We start from the raw sequence: 9,785 nt of genomic DNA, 5'->3' as shown, positions 1-9,785 counted from the left end.
TGATTCACCTCAGCTCCCTTCCCCACCCCCCCCAGCCCCTTCCCCCCCTCAGCCCCTTCCCCCACCCCACTCCCCCCAGTCCCTGCCCCCACCATCCCCTCAGGCCCAGCTCTTCCCCACATCTCACCTAAGCCCCCTTCCCCTCCTTCCCCAAGCCCCTGCCCCCTTCCCCACCCCCACCATCCCCTCAGGCCCAGCTCTTCCCCACTTCTCGCCTAAGACCCCTTCCCCACCTCAGGCCCACCTCTTCCCAGCATCTCAGCTAAGACCCCTTGGCCACCTCAGGCCTCTGCCCCACCTCAGCCCCCTTCCCCAACCCCCCAGCTCCTTCCCCACCTCAGCCACCTTCCCCACCCCCAGCCCCTGCCCCCTTCCACCATCCCCTCAGGCCCAGCTCTTCCACGCTTCTTGCCTAAGGCCCCTTCCCTTCCCCACCTCAGCCCCCTGCCCCACCCCAGGCCCCTTGCCCACCTCCGACCCCTTCCCCCCGGCAGCCCCAGCTCCTTCTCCTCCTCAGCCCCCTACCCCACCTCCACCACCCCTCAGGCCCAGCTCTCCCCAGCGCCTGGCCTAAGACCCCTGCCCCACCTCAGGCCCCTGCCCCCTTCCCCTCAGGCCCGGCTCGCTCCCGTTTCCACTCGCCTCAGCCCCTTCCCCAGCCGTTCCCACAGCCCGGCCCAGCCCCCCTTCTCCTCACCGCCGCCGCAATTCCCGCCACCGCCGCGCGGCCCCGCCCACTGGCCGCACCCGGCCAACCAGAAGGAAGGAGGCGCGGTCGAACCAATCACAAGTCAACGAGGGGGGAGGTGAGGCCGCCGCCGGACCAATCGGAGAACGCTTCGCCTTCCCCGGCTCAAGCAGCCCGGGAGGGGAAGTTTCTGCGCCTGCGTCGTGGTGGCGGAGCAGGGAAAACTACAAGTCCCAGCAGGCTCTGCGGCGCACGACAGGTGCCCGCTCGGGTCAAACCTCCGCAAGACGCCTCGTGTGCGGAAGCTGCGGGCCGGCGCGGCGAGGGCGCCGGGCGCGACAGCAGAGGCCGTGTCCTCCTCATCCGTCCGTCTGTCCGTCTGTCTGTCTGTCCCCTTCTCCCGGCGGTGGTTAGCAAGGCAACTGTGCAACGCAAAGAAATGCGGCCGCTTCCCCGCCTTCGCTTCCTCCCTCTGATTTGGCTCCGCTGGTTTAAAAAAAAAAAATAACTACAATTTTTTGGAAACTTTCGGGGGGTACCCAGAGGGCACCAGCCCACCCGGGTCCCGCTTCCCCCCCCGAATCGGGGTCCTGGTGCAGCCCCCCCCCACCCCCCCCCCCAAGACACGGTGGCACCGAACGCCTGGAGAAGAGCGGCAGCGGGATGTGTCCCCGTCCCAGAGCATCACTTGGGGGGGGTTCACCCCAAACTGTGGGTCTCAGCCCCAGCTTGGGGTTCGGGCCGTGCCGAGGAGGAGGAGGAGGACGGGGTTTCGCCGTGGGCAGGCTGATTTCCAGCCTGTTTCCCTTCATTTGCAGCGTTTTCAGGCAGTGGAAACGTGTTTTTTCGATCTGGGTTCTTATTTCCCCTCCGTGTTGCGGCCGGGAGAGAAAACGGGGTGTGCCCGGGTGAGACAGGGCACGGGGGTTCCCCCACCGCACCTGCAGAAATTAATAAAACAAAACAGTTTTTAATGACCCGATTTCACCGGAAAATGGAGCCATTTGCCGGTATTTTAATTTTATAGAGAGCGACTGGCTTTGGTTGCCGCAAATTTCTTGGCGGGGGGGGGGGGGGGGGGGTCAGACCACCCCACGTTTTGTTGCCGCTCCCGTTAAACTCCGCCTGGCCACGTTTCCAAACTAAAACACAATTTCACGAGGTGTCTTCGGGGTCTGCAGTCGAGCTGCTGGAGACGCCCGTGTCCTAAATAAGCCCTCGGCACTGATGGGGCTGGGAAGAAGGACCAGCAAGAGGCAACTGGGACCATCTCCATCCCAGCAGTAAGGGCTGCTCTGGTCCCCTGGTGAGAAAGCACTCGAGATTTCCACCCTGCTTGCACCTGCATTAGGAATTGCAACCGAATTAAAAAAAACCCCGGTGGCCCCACACGTCACCCTGGGACGTCCCAGTGATGGGGACCCAGGGTTGCAGCTGGGTGCCGGCCCCGAGGACCGGAGCGCCCCGGTCCTCCGGCGTTAATCAGCGAGGCTGGGGAGATTTCCCCCGCGGCCGACCTCTGCGTGGCCATCACACACCCTCGATATTGGTTTTAATAACGGCCGGCGCTCCTGGTATGAAATAAAACCACAGCATCGGCCTGAAATATTTCCTTGCATCTTAAAAACAAGGAGCCAGACCCAGGGATGCGGTATCACCCCCTCCCCCCCTCCTCCAGGGGCATATCAGCCCCAAATCCCGGCTCCACATGGAGATGCTACGGGGAGGATGAGCCCGGTGGGATGTCGGATACCACCCCATCACCTTCCCAGCCATGCCCGGCTGGCAGGGAGGGTTTTAATTGCCTTCGCTGGATTTTTATTCCATTATTATCACGGCAGCATCCTTCAGCTGCTGCGATGTCCTGCAGCAAGGAGCCTGTGGCTCATCCCTCCTCCTCTCCCCTTCCAGCCACCCATCTGCTCGCTGCATTTCTGTGTTTTATCCTGGAAAAAAAAGAAGTCATTTTCTGATTAACTTTTCTGCCTGGGCAGGCTTTCGCAGACCTCTAGCACGTCTGCCCCGAGCTGCCTCTTTCCCCATCCCTCGTGGGGGGACCACCCCATCCTTCCCACCCCTCACCCAGCATCACTCCTGCTCTCGGGGATAACGGTTGTTTTTACATTCGGGTTAAAAAAAATAATTAAGCATCAAGAGGAGTGGTGGTGCGGTCGGTCTGTCCTCCCTCACCTGCGCGGCATCCAGCACCGGCTCCCCTTCGCTCCTGCAAACTCATCGTCCCACATGTCAGGGTGTTGGGGGGGGGGGGGGGGGAATATTTTAATGGAGCGATCTAAATAAATAAAGATAAAATAAATCAAAGCCCTGAATGTTAAACATCAGGCCCGCTGGGACAGTTTGGACTCTATTAAAAAGCGCTGCACATTCCTCCGGTGACTCAGAGGTTTTATGTGCTAAAGACGACAGTGATGTAGCAGTTTTTCTTTCGCAAAGCACTAAATGCTGGGGTTTGGGGGTTATTTTTTGGTGCATCGTGGTTTAGTGGCTACCAGCCCAGGCTCCTCGCTGGGAGGATGCCGGGACCCGCACTGGGAACGATGGGGCGAGTGGAGGGTGCGAGGCTGGTCGGCTGGGCAGGGCTGATGAGCGGCAGGAGAGATTTAGTTGCTGCTGAGCAAAGAAATCCCTTATAGTTTTTTTTTTTATTATTATTGATTGCTGAACCTGTTTCATTAAACTTCATGCTCTTTTTCCCCAGCGCGAGCCCGGCTGGAGGCAGCGCAAGCGTTTGGGGCTGTGCAAGGATGGATGCGTGCTGGTGCTTTGGGCTCAGAGCCATCCCCCGCTCTTGGCTGGAAGCATCAGTACCTCAAAACCCAAATCCTGCCCCAAACTCGCCCCCCCCCCCCCCCCCCCATAACCGGGGCATCTGTGCTGGCTGGTATTTCTGGGTTGGTTATGGGCTCCATCGCAACGTCTACAGATATCTCAGTGTCTATAAGCGATGGCAATCTCCTAGGGAAGCTGATTGTTAATTATCTCCCCTCCCGGGGAAAGCTGCTCGATCGCAGCCAAATGTCACCCATCAACGGCCGGGGGACACACAGGGGGTCCGGGTACCAGCGGGGATGAAGCTGCATCCTCATCCCGCATCTGGCAGAGGATGGCACGGGGTGGGGACGCAACAAAAGAGAGGAAAAAGATCCAATTAGGGTGAAAACTCATTTCTCCACCCCGTGGCAGCGCGGCTGGGGTGTCAGAGGTGGCTGCAGGGACTTTCCGACCACCTGATGGATGCTGGGGGGGGGGGGGGGGAGGCGGCCGCTTTTCTCCCCCGAAATAGCCGCCAGTGGGAAATGAGTCACTGGTTTCAATCTGGTTTCTCGCCAGCCCGTCCCCGCCACCATCCATCAGACGGGGCTGAGCCGAGCAGATTTTTTTCCCCAGGGAAGATTTTTTTCGCGGGAAGGAGGAGACGGGGGGGGGGGTGCCGTGGCCCCAAAGCGAGAAGCGAGTAGATGGTTTGAACATCATTCTTCCCATCTTTCAGGTGCCGGCCCCGGGGTTGAACATAAATATAACAACCGTGGGCTCACGGCATCGTCGCTCCTGGATGCTTTGAGGGACAGAGAGCCTCGGCCGGCGATTTTTTGGCTGCTGTTTGGACCCCCAAACCCAAGTACACCTGTATGGATGTGTCCACGCTCCCCACACCATGGGTTAAAATCTTTCCCCTGCAAAACTCTTTCTCTGCCCTGCAGTATTTTTAGGGATTTGCCACAACTCAAGAGTTTTTCCCCAGAAAATCAGCCTATGGTGCTAACAAGGTGATTTTCCCAGCCCACATTGAGCTCAAGCCCATCTCCTGCTGGACCACCTGCTCTCTGCGTGGAGGGGACGTACGAGGGATGATAACACCATATGTTGGAGCATATTTGGGGTCAGATCTACCATTTTCCCCCTCCATTTGAAGAAAAAACTGCTCCGCAGCCTTTTTGAACAGGTCCTCTGACATCCCATCCTCCAGCCTCTGACCATCCCCGTGGCCTCCCGGTCCCTGCGCTGCTCCTCGGAGCCGAGCATCCCATGCAACGCTCCAGATGTGGCTCCACGGGTGATGAATAGAGAGGAGGGGGTAATGGCTTCAGGCACTTCTTCTGAAATTCAGATGTCCCTCCAGCTTTCAGGCACCATCGTCTTGACGGCCTTAATTCATCAGTAAGAGGTAATTTGTGAAAGGATGGGTGATCTTCAGCAAAGTCTTATTGCTCCCCACTCCAGCGCTAATAAGCGGCTGCAGAAGGGTTTGAGCGACAGCTAAATGAGCGCAATTGGGCTTTCAATAAAACTGCAATTTCTAACAAGATGACACAAATACTTGGCGGGGCCCCGTCGAGCCCCCACTGCTTGCTGAGGCTGAGCGCCGAGCGGCAGAGCTCTCGTCTTGCCGGCAGTATCTCCCGTTGGTTTTATTTCTTGGGGAACTTATTCATGGTTCTGCTTGGAGAAGACTGCAGACTGTTGTCCGGCTGCGCTCTGCTTCGTGGGTTCACGCCGAGGTGGGTACGTGGTGACGGTGGTGGCAGCTAACATCCGTGTGTCCCATGGGAGAGCAGAGCTGAGGAGGGCAGAGCCATGGGGACGTTTGGGGATGGTGTGTCCCAGCATGGGGTAACCAGGAGGATGGTCTGGGATGCTGGCACAAAAAGGTTTTGGGGCAAAAATCACCTTGAATGGCAAATTTGGAGATGTTTGAAGAAAAGACATCACCCATCTTTGTTCTTTGTATAGGGTTGATGTGACAGGACCCCCAAAATCAACACCAGAGGGAGGGTGGGGGCTCCAGGTCCATCTGCAAGCAAAGCGGGTGCCGGTGGAGGGTTTCTGATCTGGTCAGGGCAGTTTGGTCCCACAAATGAATCCAAAAAATACCAGGATGGATGGTCTCCATCACCTTGCTGTGGGCCAGAGGTGCTCCCCGGCTACCGCCGCTCTCCGAGAGCCGCCCCATCCCCACTGGGACCAGCTCGGGGATGGAGATGGAGATGGGTGGAGATGGCCACGTCCTGTGACTCCTGGGATCACTCCAGGCAGGGGGGTGAAATACGCCCCCCCCCTTATTATTTTTAATAAAGGTCCTCCTGGCCCATTTTGGGTCCCTGCTACCTTTCATCCCCTTTGGGTCAGAAAGTCCCAGGAAGGTGGGATGGGACCTCCGGAGGGCTCTGGTCCCAACCCTGCTCAAAGCAGGGCCAACCTCAAAGCAGGTCACGCTGCTCAACGCCTGCCCAGACGTGGTTCCAGCATCTCCAAGGATGAAACCTTGAGGTTGTGCAGAGAGGAGCGGCCACATCCCTTGGGCCTTGGGGGCAAAATCTCCCTTTCCCAACGCAAAACGGAGTTTCCGTGTCCAAACTGGCCCTTCCCGGCAGCAGGGATGAAGGGCACCACGCAGAAATCATGATCTTCTCAGATGTTGCCTCGAGCTGAATTGCTCTTGTCCCTCTTCCCTTGTAGGAGTATCGTCTTTCCTTCTTTCCTGCTTGATGCAAAGTGCAGGAAGGGATTGCTCTCCCTCTCCCTTTCATTTTTTTTTCTTAACATTTCTCCCAAATCCCTCAGCTCGTCCCTTCTTGACCTCAGACCCATTTCAGCCGGGACCTGCTGGAGACCCAGCAGTGAAGCCATTATTGCCCACGTTACGGCGGAGACCATGCAGAGGATTACGTGCTGCTTTGCCCATGAAGAGCTGCATCCGCATGGGAGGATGGTTTCCGCCCCGTCACGTCCTCCTGCTGCCCCTCAGACCCCTTCCCGAGCTCACCCAACTCGCTAAAGTGGTGGAAAACTAACCTGAGCGAAAAGTGGTTTATTTTCCCACCCGGTGAATTGCATCAGCCTGGTTGCAATATTACCCGCAGCACCCATCGCCTCGACGGTGGTGGAGCCGGAGCGTACACCCCCCCCCCCCCACGCCTCGTCCCCATGGCTTGGCAAAGAGCTGCTTCCCCCCCGCCTCCCCTTGCATTTAAATTTGGGGTTCGCCGTCCGCCCGCACCCCTGCTCAGAGCATCTGCCTCCTGCTTGGTGCAGGCAGGTCTCCAGGCAACCCTCGGCATCCTCGGCAGGGCTTCCAGTGGTCCCCACGTGTGGCCTGGAGCCAGGCGCCTCGGTTAAGGTTTATAGACAGTGAAGGATGCAAACAGGTTCCCGTCGTGCCCGGCAAGTCCTCGCCTGCTGCCCAGCAGGACCCGGCCGGCTACGGCGTTCGGTGGCCGTGCAAGCCCCGGCTTGGCGAGGGGACGTAGTGTGCCGGCCCCGCTCCCCTGCCCGGCCCTGAGCTGCTTGCAGGGGCACAGAAGTGGCTTGAGCCTTCGTCACGCTCATCCTCACCCCGCCGGGGCAGAGCTCAAAGCCCCCCATCGTTGCCGGTGGGAGTAAATCAGCAGCACCGGCCTGTACCCCGCCGTTGGCATTTATCAACCCCGAATTGGGGGCAACGAAGCCCTTTAAACTGCTGCTTCATCCTATTAAAGCATCTCACCCAGGCTGCCCGCGAGCAGGATGCGGCCCTGGCATCGAGTGCCTGATTCTTGAAAAGCTCCTGGAAAATCACCTCCTGGGTGGTGGCACCCGAGCAGGGGCTGAGAGAGGAGGTGGTGCTCGGGGGGGGATGTTTTTCTTGGTGGAGGGGACGGCTGCCCCGCAAACGCCGGGAGTTAATTGGGAAAATAGCCAGGCAGCATCCAAAAGCGAACGTGGGATGCAGCACACAGGCTTGGGTATGTCCTCGGCCCCTCCAGCTGCGACATTTAAGGGATCCGTGAGACCAGAGGAACAACACAACTTCCCAGCACCCGAGTTTTCCAGCTCCTGCGTCCTCCAGGCAGCTTTCGAATCCTTTCCATGTTTCCCTTGCACCAGATCCCATCTGCTTTATGTCCTCTTTCTGAAAAGGATCGTTGCTTTTCGCTGCTAATTGCCTGTCACTTCGAATCCTCCTGCTCCGCCTCACCAGGGATGCTCTTCGCCCCCCCGCCCCCCGTGCCGTGGAGGAGAGCGCTCAGTCGGACCCAACTTTGAAACAGAAATGCCCAAAAAGCCTTAAAAAAAAAACGCATCTGTATTTTCCACACTGATTTTACAAGGGGTGAATCGTCCCCAGATCCCAAGCCCGTTCCCTCCCCAGCACCGCCGATGGGAGTTTAGCTGCTGATACCCACACGGACCTGGAAAAACCTGGAAACGCTGCAAAAATGGGTATTTCTCCTGCCTAGCGTGCTGGCTTTGGGCACCTCGGCTGTCAGTCATCCCCCCCCCCCCCCCCGCCTCCGTTAATTAGCAAGACTGTAAACGACGTCACCCCAATGTCATTTGCTGCCTCCTGCTCCTGCCAGCTCAACAGCATCATCATCATCGGCTCAAACAAGGGGCTGTGGAGGCAATCCCTCTTTGGCCAGGTTAGGGGAGAAAAAGGCTCCGGCGCTTCAATAAACGCCGAGAAAGGAATATTTCGGGGGGCTGCGGGGCGAACGGCAGCCCCGAGAGCTTGTAAAATTACCCCAGGAGAGGACAAAAGAAGCACGAAGCCTTCCCGCTCCGGCTCGGCGGCTGCTCGGCTTTGCATGAGAGCCAGGCAATATGTCCTTAATGAAAAACCAAGTGGTGATGGAAAGACTGAAGCAATATATATATATATAAAAAAAAATTAAAAAATTAAAAAAATATATATAAAATACATATCTATATAAAAGAAAATCAGCTTCCCTATTGCCAGCACTTGCCTGGGAGCATGATGGGGAACCGCTTCAACCCCAGGCTGCCCATGGGTCCTGCATTGCTCACCAGCTCTATTTTCCCCTAAAACACCCAAAATCCAGGCTCGCCCCTTGCCCCCGGCACCAGGCAGGTCCCCTCCGACCACTCCTACGATGCCGTCTCACCACTTTTTGGCATTTTCATCGATTTCTAGATTTTTTTTACGCCCGCCCAAGCGCTGGCGCATCCGGGGTCTCACCCGGGGGCATTAAACGCAACCGTTTAACAGCCGTAGCCGAACCGAAAAGCGCGCCGAGGCGTTTCGCTCCGATCTCCAGCCCTTCCTAGGGAGTCGTTACAAGAAATTACCAAGATAGGATCGCAGCGCCGTGGCAGGTTTTATTATTTAATTGCTGAGGTGGGGCAGGGAGAGATGCCTGGGGGGGGATCCTTGGCTCCGCGCCGGCGGCGATGAGTGTTGTGACTGCAGGTCACCTAAATGGGGAAAAAAAATGGGGCGATGCTGGTTTGCAGGAGAAACCGTTGAAGGTCGAGGCCGATTTGGCCTCTCCAAACCAAAGGCAGCATCTATCCCCGATGCCGGAGCGGCCAAATCCGGCTCCCCGCTTCGCGAGGTGCCGGCACGCGGCTGCGTCTGGCTCGCTGGGCGTTTCCATCATCCGTGAAATGTGAAGTTGGAATTTTCTGCCCCCCCCCCGCCCCCTCCCCCCCCCCCCGCCATCACCCGCCGAGCCCAAAATCAATTCTTCCCACCCACATGCTTGCCATCGATGCGCGCCGCGCTTGGTAGCCGCATGGCGTTGCCGCAGCCGTGCCGGAGAGGGTTGGTAACGGGCGTGGGGACCCCCCTTTCACCTCCTCCTGGGGTCTGGGGGGGGGGGGGGGAAGAGCCCCCCGGGAAGGGCTGGGGGCTGCCCTGGGGGTGTGGGGGTGATTTTGGGGCTCACCTGGCTGCTGGTGCCTTTGGGTCCTTGTAACCCCCCCAGGTCTGGGCCGGGGCACACCGGGACCACCGAGGAGCGGCTTCGCACACACCCCCCCCCCAGGGCTCCATCCCAACCCCACCATCCCCGGGACGCTCGGAGGCACCGCGCCTTTAGATAACCACGAGGCCGGCACCCCTCACCTCTTTTGGGGCTGCCCCCCAGATTTGGGGAGGAGAAGAAGGAAGGGATGAGGGATGCAGGAGTGGGGGAAGGATGCACATCCCCGGTCCCCAGCTGCCGGCTGGCGCATCCCTCCGCCGGCAGCCCCCGGGGGTGGGCTCAGCGACGCACGTGTTCGGGGAGGGAGGTGTGGGGATGCGTGTGTACACCGTCTATATATACCACCGTGGCACAGGCGCCGGAGGAGTCAC

Source organism: Aptenodytes patagonicus, chromosome 3 (assembly GCF_965638725.1).
Source record: "Aptenodytes patagonicus chromosome 3, bAptPat1.pri.cur, whole genome shotgun sequence".
Lineage (NCBI taxonomy): Eukaryota > Metazoa > Chordata > Aves > Sphenisciformes > Spheniscidae > Aptenodytes > Aptenodytes patagonicus.
This window is presented reverse-complemented; position numbering follows the sequence as displayed.